The 27,808-nt window shown below is 42.4% G+C and overlaps 1 protein-coding gene and 1 long non-coding RNA gene across 13 annotated transcripts in view; one reads left to right on the top strand and one right to left on the bottom strand.

Annotated features, from left to right (window-relative positions):
- Window positions 1–27,808, bottom strand: part of arb2a (ARB2 cotranscriptional regulator A) — a 547,284-nt gene that overhangs the window by 6,335 nt on the left and 513,141 nt on the right. The window lies entirely within an intron of this gene.
- On the top strand, window positions 105–26,862 carry LOC134357200 (uncharacterized). 12 transcript variants are annotated; one of them, XR_010020554.1, is made up of 4 exons: window positions 4,091–4,199; window positions 12,759–12,863; window positions 24,623–25,289; window positions 26,724–26,847. It is a non-coding gene; the product is annotated as an uncharacterized LOC134357200 (long non-coding RNA). The 12 variants fall into 12 exon arrangements; XR_010020546.1 differs by having other exon boundaries at window positions 4,095–4,199; window positions 24,623–24,727; window positions 26,724–26,862; XR_010020547.1 differs by lacking the exons at window positions 4,091–4,199; window positions 26,724–26,847 and adding an exon at window positions 105–251 and having other exon boundaries at window positions 24,623–25,862.

Here is a 27,808-nt window from a genome sequence, read left to right as displayed (position 1 = left end):
CAGGAATGCAAGTCACGAGTCCCAAACTTCGTGTCCAACCTCCCACATGAAATGATCCTTTTATAAGGATCTCGATATGTCTCAATCTGCACTTAACTCGGAGCCTTTGGGTTTGGAGCCCTAAGTCCCTTCTCAAAAAAAAACACTGCACCGAGATTCCATCCAAAACACCAGGCTTTCTTTTCCACAGGGAAGAAATCTAGCACACTTAATTAAAGAAGGCAGCGGCCAGAGGGGGATGACAACAAAAAGTAAGACCTTCATTTCTATTGAGATTGGACTTAGGTTGTCATTAAGTGTAAGTTTATCAACACGTGGCGCGTACATCTCAGTACAGTAATATTTATGTGCGTGCGCGTGTGTGTGTGCGCGCGCGCGTGCTTGCGGGTGTGTGTGTGTGTGTTTGTGTGTTTGTGTGTACGCGCGGCAAAGAAACAGACGAAGTTGGAAGCAAAGTGAGCAAGAATTTACAACAGGCATGGTTGTGGAATAAGGCTCTCGAAAACAACAGGAAACATTTTTTGAACAGCGTGAGTCGCTACAAGTAAGAGTTCGAGAAGGGTGCCAATTAAAAATGGAAATTAAGATGAGAAGAGAAGAAGATGTGAGGTCGGGTAGGTGGCAGAGAGAGAGGGGAGGGAGGGGGTGATTAGTGGGGGCAAAATAATTCTTTGTGGTCCTAGGGCTGACGGAATTGGCGCAGCAAGTAGAAACATAGAGATGATAGGCGAAGGGAGAGTGGAGAGTCTTGACTTGAAGTTCAAACAGACACATGAGATGCTTTCGGTTGCAATGTCACTGCAGCCTCAGTAGTGTGGTGAAGCAGTGAGTAGGGACGTCAGGAGATTCCTTCTGATATACACTCTGATCTCAGTGACGTCAATATATTTTAAAGACATCCTCTGCAGTGCACAACCCGTATATATGGGCATACTTTCTTCGCTAAATGTGTAAAAAGCCCTCCAACCCATGTAGGCCACAACACCCGTGAGGGCAGGAGATTTTCCTCGGAGAAGGGTGGCATTGTTCCATGATACAACGATGGGGCACATTCCCTTCGTTTTACTGCACTCACATGTGAAATGAGTGCGGAAGATTGCAGGTTCTGCTAACACCTGGTCTTGTTTCAGAAGTGTCGGGACGATTTGAGTACACAGCAGCAAGTCCGCAATTTTGACGATATGATCAACTATGTCTTTAAGTGTTATTTTGAAACATTCTGTCGCAATTATACACCATGCTGAGACCAATTTTATCAGTAGCTTGTTTTAACGCAGACGTATTGAGAAGTCGCTGGCGCTCGCATCTAATAACGGTCTCTCGCTCCCTCTATAGATTATTATATACACACAAGTAACCCGAACACTAGCCTGTCACTACAGCAATCGAATTAAAATACAACATGTTTAACTGCGTACATAATCTTAGATTGCATTATATACCTAAGCTAACCAGTAGAGGATTGCGTTTAGAAATAATTTTCCACGTACGTTTTTGATTAGGGCGAAAGGACTTTTTAAAAAATAAACTTCTGAACATTTTAATCATTTTCCCAGAGGTAAATATAAAATTCATACACGCTTCTTTGACTCGTCTCAATTACACTCATTTTTCTCTTCGGTTTAATAAATCTAAGTAACAATCATTTAGCAAACAACACGAGCGGACTGGAACATTTTCAGCGTAATTCATGTATCTAAGTCACTGAATGAAATGTATGAAAAAGCATCGCATCTGCCTTCTTGCAGTGACATGTGCGAGGTAGGTCTATTGTAAATGTTGAATCGTTGTAAAGGGAAGGAGAAATTGATGAACTGGTATGCATTTGCTTTGAATATTCGGGACAGTTTTATGAGATAAAGCTGAAACCATTCATATGGTCCTTTTTAAAGAATTAATATAGCATAAACACGGCGCCTCAGCCCCCCCCCCAATAAACACCAGCATTGGATCCACAACAGAGATAAAGAGAGATTTGTTTAAAGTATAAACTGCACCACAACCTGGAAACGTTCTAATGTGAATTTACTTTAATTTAATTGCACATCAGGACAGACAGGCGTGGAGCTGTGTGAATGATGTTGTGGTTAATATTCTTCTAATTTAGAATTTATTTACCTAATTTCTCAGCACGACTCCTATTTTTCTTCATAATGGATGGCTGGAGTGTTTTGTTGGATTTTTTTCCCGTCTTCACGTTTTAGCTGCGGTGTTACAGATTGAACGTGGAGCCAGCAATACATCATGATATAATCAGGCTCCCTCCCCCTTGTGAAGGGGAGACGCGGACTCTTACTAATTCCCCAATATGTCTACAATAAAAGGCATGCAGCCTTTGGTGAATTAGTAGCTTCAATGTTTCGCAGATGTGCCACTTAGACCAGAACTTGACCCCTTGATTCCCTCGTAAATAATCCGCTACTAAACGTTCCCGTCAACATACATTTTCCTGTATAACCAAGCAAGTCCGTAAAAAAAAAGATCGAGAAACTAACAGATAATGGCTTCAATAGCATAGTGTAAGCGAAGCGCTTTTTAATATAGATGCGCCAGGTAACGACTCGTTACCGGCCACATTGCTGTTTTTAATAGATTTGGCTGATTGCTGAAATTGCGTCAGCCATATTTAATTTTAATTCATGGAAAGACTTGGTATGGACCGTAGCAGCAACAGTCGATAAAAATCCTACACGCCCGAGACTCGAGCGCTCCGGGGAGGATATCGCTGGCTGTTTGCGAGCACTTTGTGGCCTACATACCGTTGCTATGAATACAGGATCACCTCGTCCTCTTGTAAAATGCCAAATCTTTAATCTTTGTGGCATGTTGCCTTAAAACCAGCCCGGGCCGAGGTGTGTTTGGAGTAAGTGCGAGCGAATGCTGTCGTTGTGGCGCGGGGTGGGGGTGGGGGGGGGAGAGAGAGATAGACAGACAAACGGAGTGAGAGAGAAAGAGAGAGAGGGGGAGAGAGGTTGAGACAGATAGAAGAGAGTGAGGAAAGACAGACAGACAGAGGAGAGACAGACAGAGAGAAACAGAGAGAGAGAGAGAGAGAGGTAGAGAGAGGTAGAGAGAGGGGGAGAGAGGTTGAGACAGATAGAGGAGAGTGAGGAAAGACAGACAGAGAGAAACAGACAGACAGAGACACAGAGAGAGAGAGAGAGAGAGAGAGAGAGAGAGAGTAGGAATAGCCCTTTCCTGAGTGACACGACCTCTCTGTTCAAAGGCCAAGCAAGAAATAAACGCTCCTAATCTGAATGGGGCATTTTTTTTCCGCAGGTTTGAAATCCTTTCTTTTGAAATGGGATAAATTTCGAGTCAAAAAGCGATCTTTCTTACTCAAGATCGGGGCATTTGGGGAGGAGGATTAGGAACATGGACGTCAGTTCGTTTTGCATTTTTATGAAAATTAATTCTGTGTACGTTGACAAAATCATTAAAATTATGTTAGCAGACATCACGTGGGGTTTGTGCAGATAGGCTGGACACAGGGTGGACAGAGACAGCAGGGGTATGCACGCTTTAAGACAGGGGGTCTTTATTAAGTTGGAGCATTTAAAGAAAGAAAAACGAATATCTTACAAAGCTGCCACTATAGTACTGACAACAAAACCTGTCAGATCTTCATGAGACACTGTCCTTATGTGAACACCTTTCAAGGCGCTATTTAGACAAGTCTTTGTGAATACTCACTTTCTGAAAGGGGAATCCTAAGTACAAAGGCAAAGGGAGCTACCAAAATTCTCTCAAACTAAAGTTTATAGGAAAGTTTCTTTCACAGTTTAACTAGCCTTTATGTTATCGCGGTTATTTAACTTCAGAGCTATACTTCCGCGTAGCCTATTTCGGTTTGATTACGGTTCACATATTTCAAATACCCTTTCCGCGGAAAAAGATAAAAAAGGAAAAAAATCTGACGTTTCGGTGATTATTCTTTTCTATTCATCCAGGCGGTTGAACTCGGCTTACAAATTGTTGCTCTTCGGATTATACATTAACGTCCCTCGAACGCTGCACGTGATTTCTGTGTGAAAATTTAACTCACGCTTTCCATAACATTATAAAGACAGCACACGGTACAAAGGACAGTTTAATAAGCTATCACTGAACAGAGGGGATGAGGTGGCTTTAATAAGAAACACGAGGAGGAGGGGGATTTAATCACTCAGGTGAAGTTCAGTTTTACGAAGCACATTAAAGTAAGTTTGAAATCCCCTGCGTTCAGCACCACGTAGATGTGGTAAGTGGGGATGTTTGATGTATAGACAGTATTAAGGTAAGACGTAGTGTCACAATGCATTCTCCCTAGCCGTCTGCAATTATACACCGCAAGACTGTACAGTTGATGCTTGTACCCTCAATTTAAACAATATTTTTATTCATCTCCTGCTGAATATTTAATTTACAGATTGCCTAATATGGAACTGCAAATATTAGAGCGCCGGCAGCGTGGAATTATCGCCACTTACTAAAAAGAAACATTCCGACAGGCGTTAAGCAGTCTCTTTATATTGTTTGTAATTGATCTCACTTTTTGTTTCGCCTTTTTTTCGGTGTCATTCTTCGCTCACTTACCAACAATATTCCAAACACCAATAAACTAAGGGGAGAATCAAACAATTTATGCTCAGTTGTGGAAAAATAATGGGAGCTGTACTACCAACTAATCATTAGAAGAATATTTGCTGACGTCCTCATGAACTGGAGCTGAACGCCGCTGGCATTTATGCTCCTCACTTCTTAATGCTGTAAATCGATGATAATCCTCACCCTGCATTCACCGTTGTATATAAAAAAACGCATTCACCGTTGTCTAAAAAAAAGACATCGAGGGTACAGCGACATCGATATCGTATCTCACGTAAACCGTTAACCGATTTTGAAATCTGTCTCTTCACAACTTTAAAGCAAGACATTTTAATTTAGTGAGCTATTCCTTGTGATGAAAGATACCGTCAGTGACGCCACAAAAGTACAGCAATTTGATCAATATTCTGTCTGGTATAAACCTTGGCTATCTTCCCCTCTGCCTTCTGACTTTTGAAATACGGAGAATGTAATGACTCACTCTAAAAATTCAGAAAAAAAAGATAGCGTTTACATGCACTGGATTCACACATGGGATTTGATGTCGGTATCCAGCCAAATAATAACACAAAATGAACGTGTCTTTCCCTTGGTTAAATAAGAATAACCGCAGTTGCAATATAGCAACTGTGACTATTAGTTTTCTTGGGAGCTTTTTTGAAGTTAGCTTTTGTGAACTTATAATTTCCTTTTCGTTCCTTTGTCCTGTCGCTCCAATTCTCTTTCATATCTGCTAGTCGGCGTTGGCTTTTCTTGCGTTGCCTGGTAATCAATTTATTTCATATAAACTAATAAACAACGTATCATATTTTTTTTGTTTAATGTTCATGGGAATATTATTTCTACTAGGTTAAATAGAAGAGCTACCCAATAAGCTCACATGAAACTTCGTCGTTCCGGTGGCGTAATATTATAACTACTTTAAAAAAACAACAAAGTAATTATATTAAACCATTCCATCGCAGGCCAGTACAAAAACAGAATAGATACTTCCTCTGTTGAGAGCAAATATTTTACAGGAGTTATAACACTTTGCTACGGGCAACTTCAAGATGAAATCACCATAACTATTTGGAGAGAATGTCCAAAACTCGTTTACCAGTGCTTTAGAAAGGGATGAGGTATTTGCTGTTCCCTGCAATCGTTGTGTGTTAGGGTGACTCTTTCTTGTATGGTAATTATGGAAATCTAAGCGTCTGGCATTATTTTAATATTAGAAGGGTTTATGCGTAGAAGAGTTCTATTACATTAACAACAAATGGGAGGTCTATTATTCTATATTTTTTCTTTGCTTTCAATAAAGTATTTTTTTCGTGTCACAAAACCGAAACTCCCGAGGTTCGAACTTATCCCACCAAGTAATATAATAAGTTATGGAACATGCGTTGTACTTTATAGAATTGACTAATAATTATGACTCTTAAAAACAATCTACTTAATTTAAGTGTTTTAGATAACAAATGAATACTTAAGTGTTGTTTTTTATTAAGACCGTGAGTCCCTTTTTACCGAAATGGCCAACAATGGAGCACTTTTAGTCTTTCTTTAAGTGGCTTCAATGAAATCAGCATCGAATCGCTTTGCTGTTACCTCCGCTGCATCTTTTCTTCCACCACTGTTGTGAGCAAAGTGAACAAGCTAACTGAATTAATATTGTAGTATGACAAATGTTATTCTTTTGCCTGATGAATTAGTCACCAGGCAATTTCCGTGGTACAGACGTTAAAATCGACATGTCGTCTATGTAATAATATATTTGCACGATCTATATTTTTATAAAGTGAATTCACGAAGGTTGATTAAACGGTAGTTCAGCTTTCAGCTTTTTTGTTGCGGGTTTTGTTATTATATGTATTAATTTCAAATAAGGTCATCTTGTGTTTTAGAATCGAAGGTTCGAAATGAAATCGGGGAAATGACCGCACAGTAATTTGGATAGTTGTGAATAGTTTGGCATTTACTAAATATATCAATGATACAAGGTAACCCTGTAGAGAGAAGGATAGATTTTAACATAAGCTCAGCACCTTGCATAAATGCGTATTTCGTACGCAGCTTGAAGATCGACTTCAAATGTCAGATCGACTTTTCCAAATAATTTTTTTTAAATAATTTTCAGCAGTTTGATATTTTTACATACTCATCGTATTAATTAATTTTCATGCATCTTTTACATAGTTAGCCCACTGTCCAACTCTGCTGTACTGTAATCTTCGAGGTCTTAATTCTCAACAGTTTGAAGACATCCTGCCCGGCGCTGATCTGTCATTGCATATTTTGTGGGCTAGGTGGCGCTAGATTTCGAGAACCGAGTATCAACCGCAGGAGAAGGTGTAAACATTGTTTTATACTGTTTCACTGTAAGATTTATTTTAAACACATTCACACACATACACAGCTGTCCAGGTGTTTTTGACTTTAATGCAATCACACATCCCGGTCCGCTATATTCCGTTTGATTACCCTCCGCCCTTTTTTTACCGCAGTCACTACCAAATACACAGATCGCAGCCAATATTGCTCAATAATTATTACGTTATATTAGATTTCACACTAAAAAAAAGAAGCTGTAGCTGTAGGCACTACAGACTTTATTGGCATATCAGATTTACCACAGCCAAAATATCCTGAACAATAAATGTACTTGTTTATGGTAAATTTTATATCCATGAACATAAAATGCAATAGGAATGGAAATTTGTAAGTGCTTCAAATAAATTGTATTAATCGCCCAAAATATTTGTCTTGCAATTTTACACTTAAAATCTCAAACAACTTGCGACTTATTCAACCAAAGCTCTGCAGCTATGTCCCGTTTGAAACCGAGAAGGTCAATTATTGAGTTTAGTGGCGAGCTTGGTATAATTTTTGATTAAGACTGGAACTTCCCCGAGTAAGTGCGAAATACTTCCCCCCCCCCTTGCATTTAATAAACATGGGAGTTGTTTTCATGCAGAAATGCGTCAGATTTTGATACAAAAATGCCGGGGGGGGGTGAAAGAACTAATTGTATTTATCGATCAGACAGAAAAATTCGATTTGCAATATCAAATGAAGCTTTGACTAAAGATCGCAGAATTAGTCTTTCCATGTCAGATGTCCCTTTGAACCCTGTATAAGAAGAACAAGCGAATTAACAGCAATGAGTTTCGGTTCGAAGTAAATGCAAAGCATTTCCATGGCGGGCAAATAACGTTCATTCACACTAGTGTCGAGTGATTTAACTAACGAACAACTATCTGATCACAGTTCTTACGCAGAATTTAATCATAATTCGAAATTAATAAAAACTAATAACACATTTTATATGAATATTAGTTATAAATCAGCTACAATTTCATACACTTTAAACAAATTGGTCGCGATATAAAACGTATTTTAAACTTTTTCAAGGAATTTACAATCAGTCTAAGTTTCAAACTATTTACTCAGTTTGTTCCAATGAGCTTGATAACAGAGATAAGCATTTTGTGCATCAATTTGTCAAATGTTGTTTAAATCCAAAAGGCATGGCTAGTTATTTTAGCAATTCGTGTCGAACTCCCTTTCAATGGGCCGAAATATATTCAGGTACTTCGGTTTTAATCTTCTTTAATCGCCATTTTATATGTCATTCCAAATCTTATATTTAGATTGTGTTAGTTGGCTTGAAAAGGGAAATGGAAGAGAAACCGGCGGCAACTGCGTTGAAAGTCACAGCTGATTGCAGACAGGAAGGTATTAGTAATGTAGTCGCGCCGGGGCGTTAGGCTGGAGTACGGCCGCCTCTGCACCTGCACACGGGGCCTCCTTCCTATCAGCAGTAGGGCAGGAAAGTATAGACAATGTTAATTCGATTTATCGGATAATTAAATATTACGTTAAAACGTCAAGGGTTAAAAATTATTATCAGCTATAAAAAGTTATATTTCAAATAGTTTAATCAATATTAACATAAAATATTTGAGGTTTATTAATTCAATATAGGTGTTTAATCCAATGTGAGACTGAATGACGTTTTTCGTTATTTATCTTGCCAGAGTTCTAACGGCGTCAGCCCTGTTATTATCCACATTATTTTTTTTTAAAACGCAACATAGAAAGTGTAACAGTGGTTACCTTGACCAAGTTTATTTGAAATTTTATCAGCTGCAGTGCGTAATCAACAGCGAATTTAGAGGTATGACTTAAAGTGGCATGATCAGTTCAAAGAGAAACATATCGATTATGTGCACATATCAAAGAGTTTAGAAAGAATTTGATCTGAAATGGTTTTGAGATAAAGTTGAAGAACTTATTTTTAATTGATGTTATAGTTACAAAATCGAAGTACGAAATTAAATTGTAGAAAAAAGATTCTGTTAACGAATGTTTATCGTTCCATTCTATACAATCGTTCGCAAAACGCTATTTATATTCATTTCTAGTTATAACATTATTTATCGGTTTTGAAGTTTATAATGTTTAGAGTAAAATTAAACGTTTCAGAGCTCTAATATCAGTGTTTCTTTTTTTAAAATGAGGGTAATTTTATTTCGAATTTGTGCGTGAATTTTCCGTCTGAGATCAGATGCTAACGTTTTAAGATTGATGTTATCAATTATTAGACCTGAGCTTGTTCCGTTGTCATTACTCGCGTCAAAGAATGGAAGTAAATGTTACGCAACGGGATTATCAGGCGATAACATGCCGTCCCTGTTTCAACCTATCTTGTTCTATTTGATGTGCATTTAACCGAACGGATACTTTTGACACATGAAGAGCATGTATCTTTCTTCTACTTTTTAAAGAACAATTCGAATCGACTAGTTTATTTGGAGGTTATTCTGACATAGATGGTGTGGTGAAACTTTCAGTCCTTCCAAGTGCAATCGATGAAAGTCGTATTGCTTCCATACTTTCAGTACTTCTGAAAGCGGATCATATACTTGGTAAATATTTTGGATATGATATTGAGTTCCGTGAAAGCGTCACGGAAGGTTTTTGCCCCATTAAAAAATCACAGTTTGCTTCCAATAAACAGAAGTAAGTCCATCTTTGACGTTGACAAATTATCTACACAGAACAAAAACAATTTACGGATGACTTTGAGGGTTTGCAAAGCAAAACGGGCCCAGGTGAAAAGGGTTTAACCAGGTTCACTGGGCACATGACAAGGTTGTTTCCAGCTTGAGCTTCTGAAGGAAGATACGAAGCTAATAAAATGAGGAAAGGTTGTCATTTGAAAATGGCTGGCTATCGCTGAGATAACAGAGACAATGTTTTTATTCATCGCGAAATTAAAGAAATTGATTGTGAAAAGATAAATAACAAAAAGATAAATAAACAGGTGTTCACATTACTAAAACCAATGGTTTTTCCACCACATATTGTTTTCTATGGAGCGGCAGTAAAAAAAACAAACTGGTCCGAGAAATGTAGAAGTTACAGAATTTCGGAAGACTGGGCGGACATTCTCCAAAATATTTGAAATGATTAACTCATGAAATTCAACAGGTCGATATATAGTTAAATATTGTGTAAATATAGTGTTGTTCAATGTATCAAAAACTTAATTTTCTATTGTTTGAAAATTATCAAACGGATATTGATGAATATTTTGAATTTCAGGGAAGTAATATGCATTCACAAGTTGAACGAAAACTCTGAATAAAGCATGCTTATGTATTTTTTACTTGAAAAGGCAAGACGTGAAAAATCCGAAATTTGCTGTTGTCATTTTGAACAAGCGTTAAAGAAATTTCCAGCAGTTCAGTTGGGCGGAATTGAGATTCAGGAAGAGAAGGGTAAAAGGAGAAATAGATAAAGCCTTTTTTCCCCTTAAAGTTTATGCTTGTTTTAATATTGAATCTTGCTGAGTTACTGTCAGAATCGAGATATTTAGCACTGTCTTGATACGGACGGTGGCTCCAGAGCCTCATCTCCAGGGGACTTTAATTAACAAGCTGTCGGAAAGCCGCAACTCCCATCAAACAGCTCCTTCCCAAAAGCAAATACTCTCACAAATTCCAGCTGTAATTCAAAAGATATTCCATTACTGGACCAAAGAAACTTACTGACGTTTAAGTTTTCTTCTGAAACTTTTAAAAATCTACTAATAAACTCTAATAATTTTTTAGAATTAAAATACTTATTAAAGACTGCTCACATTTGAACAGCATTAAATTACAATCAGCATAAATGTTTTTGGAAAATGTAGGGAAGATTAGATATCCCACAAAGACCAGTAATATCAGGAAAAGGGGATAATTTACGCCACATCGATGTTATTATCAACAAAGCCTTAAATTTTAAAATATAATAGGCTGCCAAACACTAATAGATAGAGAATAGTGGGGGAAATTTCATGTTAAGATTTTTTAAAATTGGAATTAAACCGCTGAAATAAAATAAATCAAACAAAAATATTTCACAAGAGTATTACAAGAGTATGTTTACTCTTTAAGTATATGTTATAATTACATCTTACCTATCTTTGTGGAAACTTGACTAATTTATGACTATGCTGCAATGCGCTGTCCATGGTGCTAATCAGTGCGTATTTGCGGCCGTTAACATGGCTGGAAATTTCAAGTGTGACTCATTTTTCTCACTTTTAAGTCGGGTTTAAGGGACCACCACCCCATTATACTTCAGTGAATAGCACAAACATCTTCACTTCTTATTGGTTCTACTTGCAAATACCCCTGAAGTTTTCTCTTTCCGAAAGCTGATAGCACATTCAATATTTTCTCCCGTGGAATAGATATATATTTTTTGCCTGAAAGCTATCCGGTTATTCTCCTGTACCATGCGAAAACGGTGTCCTCCTGTATGTTTTATAATCTTATATTTAATACTCCTTTCTGAGAAAACTCTACCTTCAATTTTCACTGAGTACTCTTTATTATCGCATTAAGTTATAGAGTATAGTTAAGCTCGAGGCAGTGACTCTATCTAAAACTGGCAATTCAATATTAGACATCTTTGAAAAAATGTTTTAATGTATTTTCCGTGCAAAATATCCAAACTATATAATAGTGAATAATATTTCATATATGGAATGAATTATAAACTGTACATTTAATGTGTTCATCGCTTATTCTGGAGAATGAGCACGTTTAAAACTTCTCTTTTATAGAGCTTACTATATATATACACACATACATACATACACATATATGTGTGTTTTTATATATATATATATATATATAGAGAGAGAGAGAGAGAGGGGGGGGGGGGGGAGAGATGCCTAGAATTCAAGTTTATCATCAACATCTTTTGCAAAGAGTACGGTGTGACATATGAGTAAATTAGAAAACTATCAATAGGAGTTAATGAGTAATCAATCCAGGTATTACAACAAGCCCACTGGATGTGACGAAACTTATCACATTTTCTGGCAGTAAACTACGGGTTTAAAATACTTGGCAAATACACATTGATGAATAGAAGAGAGAACCAAAGGAAGTTGGAGTTTAATAATAATGCTTAGTTATTTAGTATAAATGGTAGCCGCTACACTTTGGTTGGAGTTAAATGTATTGAATTTATTGATAATATGGCAGGTGGAACGAGGTCGGGAAATGAAGCTTGCTGAGCAGTCCAGCTCCCATCTCCTTTGACTTTTATGTTTTCTCGTGAAATTTCCTTCTCTGACACGAGCACAAAAGAAAGCTGAGTAATATTTCTGTATATACTGCTTGTTTCTAAAATAAAAGAGTCCGATGGCGGCTAAACTTTAGTTTTAAATTGAGTACTCGGAAGACAAGAGCACCTAGTCATCAAATGTGATAAACTGATGGACATTTCAGCTTATGTTTTATTCGGACAACTATGTCAGTTAAACAATATGCCAATTTCTTAAATTCCGTTTCGAAAGTTCAGGTCCGAGAAAATAGATGCGTAGATAACAGAAAAAAAACTATTTGGGTCACATTTGTTGTGTTAATATCACAAACTCTGAACAGGACGCGATGAAATTATTTTAATATTAACCAAACGCTCCGTTTGAAATTCTGTACAGATATGATTGAATGGAATTTATTTCGTGAGGTTATTAGGTTCGGTTATTAATAACCAAATTATCTTTTATATTTGATACTTGAAGTAAGGTTTTAATAGTACGTAGTTGATGTTTCAGTTCTGTTGAGTGAAAAGAAAGTTTCTTCAGCAAGCATCAAAATATTAATGACTTTTTTCTTTGTATTCAGCATGAGATAAAACCGACCTGAAATACTATTAACGAACAGCAACGAGGTAGAAGCTGTGTGGACAGATCATAGTACCGGTACCGAGCCGAAAACCTTGCATCTCAGGTGAGAGCAGATCTACGGGAGATGGAAGAGAGTGATAACGCTGAAGCAGGGCTGCGTGAAGCAGCCCAAACACCCGAGTTTCATCAGGAGCTGAGTGGGGCGGGTAATGGGTGAGATGGAGGGGAAGGGTGCTGTTTGGAGAGGAGGTAAGAGCAACAGGAATAACCATCCCAGATGTTTGAAAAACAAATAACCTTCCAGCGCATTATTAGTCTACCTGTACAGAAACATCTTGTAAACAACAAATGCCCTTAGGTCAAAGATGTTGTCACATTCTCAATTCATGGTTCTCAAAATCAGTACTATTACCAACCAGTAAACGGGCCAGTACTGTCCATGTCCTCTGCATTTAATTCTGTTAACGTTACCTTTCAGTCATTTGAGATCATAACACAATCCAGATATTAAATGAAAAAAAGTATTCTATTAAGTTGGTCATGTACAAAGTTTATAAAATGTTTTACAGTTCGGTAATTTTGTTTTTCCTATGAATCTACACACTGATTAAATTGTGCCACAGACGGAACCCGAATGGCACTTTTAAAAATTCCCTAAACTGAGCTCGTGTGGATAAATCTTTCTGGTAAGAAGATCCACTAATGAACTGGAATAAAACTGTTCAGAAAGGAAACTTGACACAAGTTACTATCCAGAGCTGTTTTTTTTGTAATCACCAAGGCGTTAAAGTTCGCACACATATTCCAATTAAAATTGACATCGATGAAAAAATACGAAGTTAAGCGACAACCGAGAACCGTGTGTGTGTGGGAGTAGTGGGGTTCAGTGTGTGTGTGTGTGTGTGTGTGTGTGTGTGTGTGTGTGTGGGAGTAGTGGGGTTCAGTGTGTGTGTGTGTGTGTGTGTGTGTGTGGGAGTAGTGGGGTTCAGTGTGTGTGTGTGTGTGTGTGTGTGTGTGGGAGTAGTGGGGTTCAGTGTGTGTGTGTGTGTGGGGGGGGGAGTAGTGGGGTTCAGTGTGTGTGTGTGTGTGGGAGTAGTGGGGTTCAGTGTGTGTCTGTGTGTGTGTGTGTGTGGGAGTAGTGGGGTTCAGTGTGTGTGTGTGTGTGTGTGTGTGGGAGTAGTGGGGTTCAGTGTGTGTGTGTGTGTGGGAGTAGTGGGGTTCAGTGTGTGTGTGTGTGTGTGTGTGTGTGGGAGTAGTGGGGTTCAGTGTGTGTGTGTGTGTGTGTGGGAGTAGTGGGGTTCAGTGTGTGTGTGTGTGTGTGGGAGTAGTGGGGTTCAGTGTGTGTGTGTGTGTGTGTGTGGGAGTAGTGGGGTTCAGTGTGTGTGTGTGTCTCTGTGTGTGTGTGTGTGGGAGTAGTGGGGTTCAGTGTGTGTGTGTGTGTGGGAGTAGTGGGGTTCAGTGTGTGTGTGTGTGTGTGTGTGGGAGTAGTGGGGTTCAGTGTGTGTGTGTGTGTGTGTGGGAGTAGTGGGGTTCAGTGTGTGTGTGTGTCTGTGTGTGTGTGTGTGTGGGAGTAGTGGGGTTCAGTGTGTGTGTGTGTGTGTGGGAGTAGTGGGGTTCAGTGTGTGTGTGTGTGTGTGGGAGTAGTGGGGTTCAGTGTGTGTGTGTGTGTGTGTGGGAGTAGTGGGGTTCAGTGTGTGTGTGTGTGTGTGTGTGTGGGAGTAGTGGGGTTCAGTGTGTGTGTGTGTGTGTGTGTGTGGGAGTAGTGGGGTTCAGTGTGTGTGTGTGTGTGTGTGTGTGTGTGTGGGAGTAGTGGGGTTCAGTGTGTGTGTGTGTGTGTGTGTGTGTGGGAGTAGTGGGGTTCAGTGTGTGTGTGTGTGTGGGAGTAGTGGGGTTCAGTGTGTGTGTGTGTGTGTGGGAGTAGTGGGGTTCAGTGTGTGTGTGTGTGTGGGAGTAGTGGGGTTCAGTGTGTGTGTGTGTGTGTGTGTGTGTGTGGGAGTAGTGGGGTTCAGTGTGTGTGTGTGTGTGTGTGTGTGTGGGAGTAGTGGGGTTCAGTGTGTGTGTGTGTGTGTGGGAGTAGTGGGGTTCAGTGTGTGTGTGTGGGGAGTAGTGGGGATCAGTGTGTGCGTTGGGGGTAGTAGTGGGGTTCAGTCTGTATGGGGGAGTAGTGGGGTTCAGTCTGTGTGGGGAGTAGTGGGGTTCAGTGTGTGCGTTGGGGGGGAGTAGTGGGGTTAAGTGTGTGTCTGGGGAGTGATGGGGTTAAGTGTGTGTGGGGGAGTAGTGGGGTTCAGTGTGTGTGGGGGAGTAGTGGTGTTCAGTGTGTGTGGGGGAGTAGTGGGGTTCAGTGTGTGGGGGTGAGTAGTGGGGTTCAGTGTGTGTGGGGAGTAGTGGGGTTCAGTGTGTGTGGGGGAGTAGTGGGGTTCAGTGTGTGTGGAGGGAGTAGTGGGGTTCAGTGTCTGGGCAGTAGTGGGGTTCAGTGTGTGGGGGTGAGTAGTGGGGTTCAGTGTGTGTGGGGAGTAGTGGGGTTCAGTATGTGTGGGGGAGTAGTGGGGTTCAGTGTGTGTGGGGAGTAGTGGGGTTCAGTGTGTGTGGGGGGAGTAAAGGGGTTCAGTATGTGTGGGGGAGTAGTGGGGTTCAGTGTGTGTGGGTGAGTAGTGGGGTTCAGTGTGTCTGGGGAGTAGTGGGGTTCAGTGTGTCTGGGGAGTAGTGGGGTTCAGTGTGTGGGGGGAGTAGTGGGGTTCAGTGTGTGGGGGTGAGTAGTGGGGTTCAGTGTGTGTGTGGAGGGAGTAGTGGGGTTCAGTGTGTGTGGGGGAGTAGTGGGGTTCAGTGTCTGGGCAGTAGTGGGGTTCAGTGTGTGGGGGTGAGTAGTGGGGTTCAGTGTGTGTGTGGGAGTAGTGGGGTTCAGTGTGTGTGGGGAGTAGTGGGGTTCAGTGTGTGTGTGGGAGTAGTGGGGTTCAGTGTGTGTGGGGAGTAGTGGGGTTCAGTGTGTGTGGGGGAGTAGTGGGGTTCAGTGTGTGTGGGGGGAGTAAAGGGGTTCAGTATGTGTGGGGGTGAGTAGTGGGGTTCAGTGTCTGGGGAGTAGTGGGGTTCAGTGTGTGTGGGGGAGTAGTGGGGTTCAGTGTGCGTGGGGGAGTAGTGGGGTTCAGTGTCTGGGGAGTAGTGGGGTTCAGTGTGTGGGGGTGAGTAGCGGGGTTCAGTGTGCGCGGGGGAGTAGTGGGGTTCAGTGTGTGTTTGGGGGGAGTAGTGGGGTTCAGTGTGTGTGGGGGAGTAGTGCCGTTCAGTGTCTGGGGAGTAGTGGGGTTCAGTGTGTGTCTGGGGAGTAGTGGGGTTTAGTGTGTGTGGGGGGAGTGGTGGGATTCAGTATGTATGGGGAGTAGTGGGGTTCAGTGTGTGTGGGGAGTAGTGGGGTTCAGTGTATCTGGGGAGTAGTGGGGTTCAGTGTGTCTGGGGAGTAGTGGGGTTCAGTGTGTGGGGGGAGTAGTGGGGTTCAGTGTGTGGGGGTGAGTAGTGGGGTTCAGTGTGTGTGTGGAGGGAGTAGTGGGGTTCAGTGTGTGTGGGGGAGTAGTGGGGTTCAGTGTGTCTGGGCAGTAGTGGGGTTCAGTGTGTGGGGGTGAGTAGTGGGGTTCAGTGTGTGTGGGGGAGTAGTGGGGTTCAGTGTGTGTGGGGAGTAGTGGGGTTCAGTGTGTGTGGGGGAGTAGTGGGGTTCAGTGTGTGTGGGGAGTAGTGGGGTTCAGTGTGTGTGTGGGGAGTAGTGGGGTTCAGTGTGTGTGGGGGGAGTAGTGGGGTTCAGTATGTGTGGGGGAGTAGTGGGGTTCAGTGTGTGGGGGTGAGTAGTGGGGTTCAGTGTCTGGGGAGTAGTGGGGTTCAGTGTGTGGGGGTGAGTAGTGGGGTTCAGTGTGTGGGGAGTAGTGGGGTTCAGTGTGTGTCTGGGGAGTAGTGGGGTTTAGTGTGTGTGGGGGGAGTGGTGGGATTCAGTATGTATGGGGAGTAGTGGGGTTCAGTGTGTGTGGGGAGTAGTGGGGTTCAGTGTGTGGGGAGTAGTGGGGTTCAGTGCGTGTGGTGAGTAGTGGGGTTCAGTGTGTGTGGGGACTAGTGGGGTTCAGTGTGTGGGGGGAGTAGTGGGGTTCAGTGCGTGTGGGGAGTAGTGGGGTTCAGTGTGTGTGTGGGGAGTAGTGGGGTTCAGTGTGTGTGGGGGAGTAGTGGGGTTCAGTGTCTGGGGAGTAGTGGGGTTCAGTGTGTCTGGGGAGTAAAGGGGTTCAGTATGTGTGGGGGGAGTAGTGGGGTTCAGTGTGTGTGGGGGAGTAGTGGGGTTCAGTGTGCGTGTGGAGGGAGTAGTGGGGTTCAGTGTCTGGGGAGTAGTGGGGTTCAGTGTGTGGGGGTGAGTAGCGGGGTTCAGTGTCTGGGGAGTAGTGGGGTTCAGTGTGTGTGGGGGAGTAGTGCCGTTCAGTGTCTGGGGAGTAGTGGGGTTCAGTGTGTGGGGGGAGTAGTGGGGTTCAGTGTGTGGGGGGAGTAGTGGGGTTCAGTGTGTATAGGGGTAGTAGTGGGGTTCAGTGTGTGTGTGGAGGGAGTGGTGGGGTTCAGTGTCTGGGGGGAGTAGTGGGGTTCAGTGTGTGTGGGGGGGTAGTAGTGGGGTTCAGTGTGTGTGTGGAGGGAGTGGTGGGGTTCAGTGTCGGGGAGTGGTGGGGTTCAGTGTGTTGGGGAGTAGTGGGGTTCCGTGTGTGTGTGGGGGAGTAGTGGGGTTTAGTGTGTGTGGAGTAGAGGGGTTCAGTGTGTATGGGGGAATTAGTGGGGTTCAGTGTGTGTGGGGAGTACTGGGGTTCAGAGTGTGTATGGGGAGTAGTGGGGTTCAGTGTGTGTGGGAGAGTAGTGGGGTTCAGTGTGTATAGGGGTAGTAGTGGGGTTCAGTGTGTGTGGGAGAGTAGTGGGGTTCAGTGTGTATAGGGGTAGTAGTGGGGTTTAGTGTGTGTGTGGGGAGTAGTGGGGTTCAGTGTGTGTGTGGGGGTTTAGTGAGGTTCAGTGTGTGTGGGAGTAGTGGGGTACAGTGCGTGGGGGAGTAGTGGGTTTCAGTGTCCGGGGGAGTAGTGGGGTTCAGTGTGTGTGGGGAGTGGTGGGGTTCAGTGTGTGGGGGACTACTGGGGTTCAGTGTCTGGGGAGTAGTGGGGTTCAGTGTGTGTGTGAAGTAGTGGGGTACAGTGCGTGGGGGAGTAGTGGGTTTCAGTGTCTGGGGGAGTAGTGGGGTTCAGTGTGTGGGGGAGTAGTGGGGTTCAGTGTGTGGGGGAGTAGTGGGGTTCAGTGTCTGGGGAGTAGTGGGGTTCAGTGTGTGTGTGGGGAGTAGTGGGGTTCAGTGTGTGTGTGTGGGTGTAGTGGGGTACAGTGCGTGGGGGAGTAGTGGGTTTCAGTGTCTGGGGGAGTAGTGGGGTTCAGTGTGTGGGGGAGTAGTGGGGTTCGGTGTGTGTGGGAGAGTAGTGGGGTTCAGTGTGTGGGGGGACAAATGGGGTTCAGTGTACGTGGGGGACTAGTGGGTTCAGTTTGTGGGGGAGTAGTGGGGTTCAGTGTGTGTGTGGGGACTAGTGGGGTTCAGTGTCTGGGGAGTAGTGGGGTGCAGTGTCTGGGGGACTAGTGGGGTTCAGTGTCTGGGGAGTAGTGGGGTGCAGTGTCTGGGGGACTGGTGGGGTTCAGTGTCTGGGGAGTAGTGGGTTTCAGTGTCTGGGGAGTAGTGGGGTGCAGTGTCTGGGGGACTAGTGGGGTTCAGTGTCTGGGGAGTAGTGGGGTTCAGTGTGTGTGTGAGTAGTGGGGTTCAGTGTGTGTGTGTGGGAGTAGTGGGGTACAGTGCGTGGGGGAGTAGTGGGTTTCAGTGTCTGGGGGACTAGTGGGGTTCAGTGTGTGGGGGGAGTAGTGGGGTTCGGTGTGTGTGGGAGAGTAGTGGGGTTCAGTGTGTGGGGGGACAAATGGGGTTCAGTGTACGTGGGCGACTAGTGGGTTCAGTGTCTGGGGGACTGGTGGGGTTCAGTGTCTGGGGAGTAGTGGGGTTCAGTGTGTGTGTGTGGGTGTAGTGGGGTACAGTGCGTGGGGGAGTAGTGGGTTTCAGTGTCTGGGGGAGTAGTGGGGTTCAGTGTGTGTGGGGGAGTAGTGGGTTTCAGTGTCTGGGGGAGTAGTGGGGTTCAGTGTGGGGGGGAGTAGTGGGGTTCAGTGTGTGTGGGAGAGCAGTGGGGTTCAGTGTGTGGGGGGACAAATGGGGCTCAGTGTACGTGGGGGACTAGTGGGTTCAGTTTGTGGGGGAGTAGTGGGGTTCAGTGTCTGTGTGGGGACTAGTGGGGTTCAGTGTCTGGGGAGTAGTGGGGTTCAGTGTGTGTGTGAGTAGTGGGGTTCAGTGTGTGGGGGAGTAGTGGGGTTCAGTGTGTGTGTGAGTAGTGGGGTGCAGTGTCTGGGGGACTAGTGGGGTTCAGTGTCTGGGGAGTAGTGGGGTTCAGTGTGTGTGTGTGAGTAGGGGGGTTCAGTGTGTGGGGGGACAAATGGGGTTCAGTGTACGTGGGGGACTAGTGGGTTCAGTGTGTGGGGGAGTAGTGGGGTTCAGTGTGTGTGTGGGGACTAGTGGGGTTCAGTGTCTGGGGAGTAGTGGGGTGCAGTGTCTGGGGAGTAGTGGGGTTCAGTGTCTGGGGAGTAGTGGGGTTCAGTGTGTGTGTGTGAGTAGTGGGGTTCAGTGTGTGTGTGGGAGTAGTGGGGTACAGTGCGTGGGGGAGTAGTGGGGTTCAGTGTCTGGGGAGTAGTGGGGTTCAGTGTGTGTGTGTGAGTAGTGGGGTTCAGTGTGTGTGTGGGGGAGTAGTGGGGTTCAGTGTGTGCGTGGGGGAGTAGTGGGTTTCAGTGTCTGGGGGAGTAGTGGGGTTCAGTGTGTGTGTGGGGACTAGTGGGGTTCAGTGTCTGGGGAGTAGTGGAGTGCAGTGTCTGGGGACTAGTGGGGTTCAGTGTCTGGGGAGTAGTGGGGTGCAGTGTCTGGGGACTAGTGGGGTTCAGTGTCTGGGGAGTAGTGGGGTTCAGTGTGTGTGTGTGGGGGGTGTAGTAGTGGGGTTCAGTGTCGGGCAAGTAGTGGGGTTCAGTGTGTGTGTGGGAAGTAGTGGGGTTCACCGTGTGTGGGTGAGTAGTGGGGTTCAGTGTGTGTGTGGGGAGTAGTGGGGTTCAGTGTGTGTGGGGAGTAGTGGGGTTCAGTGTGTGTGGGGGAGTAGTGGGGTTCAGTGTGTGTGTGAAGTAGTGGGGTGCAGTGTCTGGGAAGTAGTGGGGTTCAGTGTCTGGGGAGTAGTGGGGTTCAGTGTGTGTGTGTGGGAGTAGTGGGGTACAGTGCGTGGGGGAGTAGTGGGTTTCAGTGTCCGGGGGAGTAGTGGGTTTCAGTGTCTGGGGGAGTAGTGGGGTTCAGTGTGTGGGGGGAGTAGTGGGGTTCAGTGTGTGTGTGTGGGAGAGTAGTGGGGTTCAGTGTGTGTGGGAGAGTAGTGGGGTTCAGTGTGTGGGGGGACAAATGGGGCTCAGTGTACGTGGGGGACTAGTGGGTTCAGTTTGTGGGGGAGTAGTGGGGTTCAGTGTGTGTGGGGGAGTAGTGGCGTTCAGTGTCTGGGGAGTAGTGGGGTGCAGTGTCTGGGGGACTAGTGGGGTTCAGTGTCTGGGGAGTAGTGGGGTTCAGTGTGTGTGTGTGGGAGTAGTGGGGTACAGTGCGTGGGGGAGTAGTGGGTTTCAGTGTCCGGGGGAGTAGTGGGGTTCAGTGTGTGGGGGAGTAGTGGGTTTCAGTGTCTGGGGGAGTAGTGGGGTTCAGTGTGTGTGGGGGAGTAGTGGGGTTCGGTGTGTGTGGGAGAGTAGTGGGGTTCAGTGTGTGGGGGGACAAATGGGGTTCAGTGTACGTGGGGGACTAGTGGGTTCAGTGTGTGGGGGAGTAGTGGGGTTCAGTGTGTGTGTGGGGACTAGTGGTGTTCAGTGTCTGGGGAGTAGTGGGGTGCAGTGTCTGGGGGACTAGTGGGGTTCAGTGTCTGGGGAGTAGTGGGGTTCAGTGTGTGTGTGTGAGTAGTGGGGTTCAGTGTGTGTGTGTGGGAGTAGTGGGGTACAGTGCGTGGGGGAGTAGTGGGGTTCAGTGTGTGGGGGGAGTAGTGGGGTTCAGTATGTGTGGGAGAGTAGTGGCGTTCAGTGTGTGGGGGGCAAATGGGGTTCAGTGTACGTGGGGGACTAGTGGGTTCAGTGTGTGGGGGAGTAGTGGGGTTCAGTGTGTGTGTGTGGGGACTAGTGGGGTTCAGTGTCTGGGGAGTAGTGGGGTGCAGTGTCTGGGGGACTAGTGGGGTTCTGTGTCTAGGGAGTAGTGGGGTTCAGTGTGTGTGCGGGACTAATGGGGTTTAGTGTACGTGGGGGACGAGTGGGTTCAGTGTCTGCGGAGTAGTGTCTTTCAGTGTATGTGGGGTAGTGGGGTTCAGTGTCTGGGGAGTAGTGGGGTTCAGTGTCTGGGGGAGTAGTGTGTTTCAGTGTATGTGGGGTAGTGGGGTTCAGTCTATGTGGAGTAGTGGAGTTTCAGTGTGTGTCTGTGTGGGTGTGTGAGAGAGAGTGATAGAGACAGACAGACATACAGACAGAGACAGAGAGGGGGGAAGAGAGAGAAAGAGAGTGAGTGAGTGAGAGAGAGCGAGAGCGCGCTGCATGGGCATGAAAAAGAAAGCGGTGCTATTAAAATGACATTGAAAACTAGAATATGAAAATACACTAACGTGCGCGAAATGTAATCGTTATGATCTCTTCTGAAGTTAAAGTGTATTAATAAATGTTTTATTTTCTGCAGACAATAGTAATAATAGTTAATGGTAGGAAGTAAAAGTCACGCTTACTCCAGTGTTTGATATGACACTTTGCTGTTTATCGGTTGTAATATTAATGTTTTCTTTTGTTACAAAGGCAAGCCCTGCGCGCTTTTCCGTGAGGAGGAAACGATGTATTAAACGTTTCTCTAAAAAAATAAAACGGGTCCAAAATCTAAAATCACAGTTCCTGAATTCAACCTTTGTGAGCTGATAGAAACAGTTAAACGAAACTTTCCGATGAACTATTTATTGAATATAATATGAAGGCATAGTTGGTCAATATGAATTAATATTTTGCCATTTCCCCAACATCTAAATAATAGTGACAAAAGGGCGGAGTTTAGCTGTATTAAGTTAACATATATAATTTTTATTGAAAATAAATTGGAACCGCGTGCAACATATAGAAAATAAAAGTATTTGTAACAGAGCATATCTGTTGTTAAAATCATTAATCAAATTAAGATTTAACGAAGAAATTTGCATAACCCGAGTGGATCTAGTTTAAAGCGTTAGCTGTTGTACATGGATGGTATTTTATGGAACCACTTTGAAGTGAAACTAGAAAGACTGAAATCCCCACGTACATTTTAATCTCTATTATTACTGACTAATAGATTTCAGTTACTAAGAAGCGATGTAAAGATTTCTACATCTCTTGAAGAGACACAAATATTCTTTTTTTCCTCTCTCTCCGAGAGACAGAAAAACAGATCCCTAAGAAACTTTATATAGGTTCTTAGATTTTCCTTAGCATACGTGATAAAACATTCATTGTTGCAGGTTGGTGACCCGTGAAATTTGGAGGTTAGTTTTCAGTACAGACTATAGCATATAATTATGCAAATAAAGAGCTGTCACTGATCTGGTGAATAAACTCAAACACGAAGAGTGCTCGCACTAAAAAGGTTGATTCTAAAAGGTGAATCTATCTCCTATAAAAATATATGTTAAAACACCAACTTTAATGTTGGCAGCTTATATGGATTTTGGATAATTGCTACTGGAATATCTTCTGGGACATTTATCGTGTTCCTCAGTAATATCTGTCAATCAATCAGAGGTACCTTCAACTTCTTTTTAATTTCGCATTTTAAATTGTTTAGATTTTTCTCTAATTCAAGAGATTTCATTATCGATCGCTATGAAGAACAGTTCGTTGCAGTCGGACACTTATTTCTACCTATGGAATTCGTCATCTCAATCATTCGCACGCCGACGAGTGTGTTTTTTTGCATAACGGATGAATGGCAGTGGCCATTATCTTTTACATTCTTAATGGCGGTGTCACATTTTTATACGTTTTAAATGGTCTTTAAGTATCACCTATAAAATACCGATTCTTGTGAATGTATCTGACCATTTCCAACAAGTGATAAACGTGACACCTCTACGTGGTGAATCGTGATCATACTGTAATAACCGTTCCATCGAAACAGTCAGAAAGTCACACCGTTAAGTATGAATATCACTAGACTTCGGCGTTACCTCTCAATCTAATCTGCAATTATACAAGAAGACCGGTTAAATAGGAGATAATTGTGCATTTTATTTTGTTGAATCAAAATCAGGTTAAATATCACAGGCATATGTCGTGAAATTTGCAGTTTTGCGGCAGCGGTACATCATAATACTAAGTATAAATTACATAGGCGCAAAATAATTCTCCCCATTTTACTAATTTCTGGGTAAATTTTCATAGGAAGTGAGCACCTTTGCTTACTTTGTGTTAGTGTTTTCGATTATCTGGTTTCCATCCCGTCCTTTTTTCTCTAATTATCAAACACCTGAATGAGTTTTTAAAAAGCTGTAAGAAAACATTAAAAATGCCCGTGACGCATCTTTGTAGGCTCGGAGATTGTTTTCTTTCATTGTAATGTGCAATCATATTCTTCTTTTAATAAATCCATATCTTCAGTTATTGACACCAAATTTACTATTAACGCCGTGACCCGACTTGGGTTAACCGTCTTGCGTATTATAGGACGAGTTAAAATTATTGCACTTTGGCAGAATGTAATAATGATACTGATCGGAGATATATTGTTCGGAGAAAAAAGTAGTTTTGCAGGACTGAACATTTCTACATTATATACTCTGCGTTATATGTACCATTTAGCTAGGCATGGATATTCATACTGGTGAAATGATTGCGTTGTGGCTTTTTGCGCTAGGCCCTACTGTTTTGAGTTACAAGTTTCTCCTTCTTTTGGTATATCGAACTGTTTGGAATTTTTGGACGATAGAATACATTCTTATTTTTATTCTCCCAGCAATACGAACAATTGCAGTAAACAACGGGCGTTGTAATGTAGAAACTTAAGTTTACGTGGGTGTAATCGCCTTTTCCAGGCGCAATTCTTTTTCCAACTTAAAACCTCAAACTATTTAACGTTCCGATGCTCTTTTTGCCCTTCTACTTTTACCAAAATTTTATTTACACAAAAAAAACCGTGAAGAAACAAGCCGACTTTATTAAATCTGGAAGACTACCTATTATTGCCAATACAGATTTCATATCGGAATTCATTAGTTTTCCACTGGTAAGGGAAGGGAGAGCAGAAGGTTGATCTGATTCTTGCAGACAGGTGAGAGATGAATAACATACCTGCATGCATATAATGTTGTATTTCCAAATCAAAACTACCTGGGCTTAGTCTTGCACGTAAAGAAAATCAAACAGAATTAGAATGCCCTCTGTGTTTTAATTCAGTCAGGAATTATGATTAAAATGAAAATTTATAAAGGCAACTCACTTTCAATTGAATGTGGGATAGTATTTTCATCATTTTTATGTGGTATAAATATAGCACTTTAGACCACATTACATTTCTTTAATCACATTATATTTCTTCAAAGAAATATATAGATATCCAAAGTGATAGATTGCAACTTTCAATTGCATCAAATGCAATGACAAATCCTTTTGGAAGTATGTTTATTCATTTTCACATATTAGGGATTTTAGCATTTATGTGATGGAAGTATATTTTTCCCAGTAAATCATCCTCTGAATTTAAACTGTATTCTCCCTCTTTTCCAGATACCTTACTAGGATAAAAGGAAGAAAGACCTCAAAGGCTTTGTTTCCCACTGCACCACACAACCGAGAGGGATTACTGGGTTTGAAAGCAATCCTAGCGCTGAGGTTAAGAAATAATTGAGTTAAATGAACTTTCATTTCAATAATCCCAACTGATAACACTGTCTGCAAGTACCAACGCATTTTCATTTTCAATCCAGATATTTGAATCATCAGGTGACCTCACTCTCAGCGCCTGCATCTCCCACACTACATTTCACGGCACCCAGAGATAGTGAACTTGGATTAAACAAGAAGTAGAAAGGCATTTTTCTTTTGGATACTTTAAATACTTGAACTGATGTTGAAAGTATAATTAAGAAATAGCTGTTTTGAAATCTGGTGCTGAATACATAGTGTCCCACCTGCATACTTCCTAATGAACATGAGCAACTTTGTTTCAAATGCAGGGATAAATCTGATGATATGAATTCTACCAACTGACTTGCAACAGCAAAACCTGGCAAATTTGGCAGCTTGTAACTTTCTTTCATGTATTCCACTTCAAAAATCAACTTTGCAGTTAATTCAACTGGGAAATTAAGTAAAAATATATAGAGTTTTATGGAACAAACTGCAATTTCAAGAGCAAGATCAACCCCAAGACATTTCTAGTTTAGAAATGGAGGTAAATGGTCATTCTGAAGTGATACTATTCACATGTATCCTCCACATTCCAATTATAATGATCTGATCTATTCAAAGATGGTTACATCTCTTGTCAGCAAAATGCTTTCAATTTGAAAATTTTTAATTAATGAACATCACTGACAACAGGATACTGAAACTAACGGTAACAAAAATGCTTACTTGATTCAGATGTTTATTGTAATATTGCCATTTAAAACACTTAAAATCAGAGTAATCACATAGATAAAAAGGATGAGTTGATTTATGTACTGCAGAATGGAACTTCTCATTTCAGTGCTCCAGTTTCATAAGTGGATTTGAAAACTATCGAAAATAAAAATCACAGTTCTGCATTAAAGGTTTCTGGTTTGAAAACCCATTTTCCTTTAGATTTTCCCCCTACCGCCCCCATTCACAATCGCATGGAAGGCTCCTATTCACTTCAAGCTGTCACTCATACCCGAGCTTTCATCTTGTCGAGGTGATCTCTTTCCTTTATGATAGTTTTCAAAAGTAAACCTGAAATATTTTAAAATCCAAGTAGTTACATTTCTAATTACCAATATGAGAATCTAAGCTCAAAATGAAAAGGACTATTGTAATGTAGAAAATTGTGTAAATCGGTAACTGAAGGATTCTTATAGATTCCAATTTTTCCCTTATGCTTGTCTGGACAACTATGAAATTGAAGTCACTAATACTTCATTATCCATTTCCCCATTTTATTGATTGTAGAAACAATTTTGATTTTGATGACGATAGAGTAAACATCATCAATTAAAATGCTTGAGTTTGAGGTTAATGTATTTCATTTTCCAATTTCCATGTTTAAAATCCAAGTATACCTAGTCAGTTGTGGGGGTGGGTGGTCAGGTAATAGGCCCATGCATTCTGTAGGGACTAGTGTCAATTGGCAGAGAGAGCTGGAAATGTCAAATGACTGTAAACTTCAATCAAAGCTCCAGCAGCAAGCCTCCTAACCTGTCTCTAAGGGAGTGAGTTACGTATGCACCAAGGCAGCTCCCAAAGGCTTCCCCTGGGCCCTCTTTCCTATTCACATAGCCTGATGAAGCTCTTCAGCCATTCAGAACACTGGTAACATTATAAACCTGAACAAATCACTTGAATTAATGACTTTGCACCTATTCCATATTTCCCAATCTTTGTATTGCTAAATATTTAATGAAAAGAATGCATATTAATTTTCATCCAGCATTTTGTGCTGACTTCTGCCTTGCATCCATAACAGGAATTTGAATATTCTAAATAATCTATTCCCTCTTTTGTATTAGATTATGTTCTAAAGAGCTGTAAAAAGCTCCAATTTTCAAACGATCAAATAAGGTAATGAGTAATTACTCCAAGGATTTTCATAAGCTGGTCCTAAAACACACTTTACATTACTCAAATTTTACTATTTGGTGTGTCCTAGATTTTCGCAGAATCCCCAAGCTACTCTGCAGCCAATGAATCCCCGCTCTGCAAGCAAAACTAGCAAAGTGTAAAACTGAGAAATGAACTTCAGTTCCAGATGATGGAGCAGGAGCTAAACTTGCATCAATGTGCTATTTATTGTGTTCTTGCAACTTGTAACATTACTTCCTTAGGAAGCAATTCCAGTTTTGCTGAACCATTTGAGTTGTTACCGTATCGTTTTTAATTCTGTTATAAGCTGCAGTTAATTGAAAAGGACAATTAAATATTATGTAAAGCAAGAATGAGAGTGCACATTTCATTTGACAAAGTATGAATATATTTTTTTGCAGTAAAGGGTTTAAAAGTTTAATTTTAAAACAAAGTACACAGCTAGTTAAAAGCAAATAACTATAAATGTTATAACAAGCAGAGAGCAAAAGCATTTGAATCATATATCACTATTCAATCATCATTTGTTTGTATGCTTTGAGAAAATAGGCTATTGTCGCTGCTTTGTTTCTACTGTCCAGTCTTCACCGTAGCTTTAAAAATTCAACTGGTCACTTAAAAGGTATAACATAATGTACAGGTAGATATTAATCAGATCACACGGTGGGTACAGACCTCTGGATTTAGATTTGATCTAATTACTGTGTTTTGCATGAGAAAAATAGCTTTGGCTTCTGTTGGCCGAGCGACAAAAATTCACAGTGATTTCACTTTACCCAACATATCCTTAAACATCTTTGCACTTTAAGAAGTACATTGGATTTATTCTGGAAAGCAAACATGCAGCTTCAGTAATATCAAGTTACTTTTAAGCGGACGCAGAAAGTGACAGCTGGCATCACCAAAAACAACTGTCATCTTTAGCAACTTAAATGCATTTGAAATCCCTTGAAAATTATGACAAGGCTTGAGTACGTGAAAGGAAAATGTTGAGGAGCTGTGATTTCTGGCTATTTTAAAGGCTGCTGTACATAGGCTGACAAAAGAGAAGCTGTCTCCTTAATGAAGAATAGTTGGCAGGCATTAGGACGTGGGGGAAGCCAATAGCCCCATGGCATTAGCTCAGTGCAGGCCTGTGTCAGGGCAATTAGA

This window comes from Mobula hypostoma, chromosome 16 (assembly GCF_963921235.1).
Source record: "Mobula hypostoma chromosome 16, sMobHyp1.1, whole genome shotgun sequence".
NCBI lineage: Eukaryota > Metazoa > Chordata > Chondrichthyes > Myliobatiformes > Myliobatidae > Mobula > Mobula hypostoma.
The sequence above is the reverse complement of the archived record's forward strand: the minus strand, read 5'-3'. Positions and strand labels throughout refer to the sequence as shown.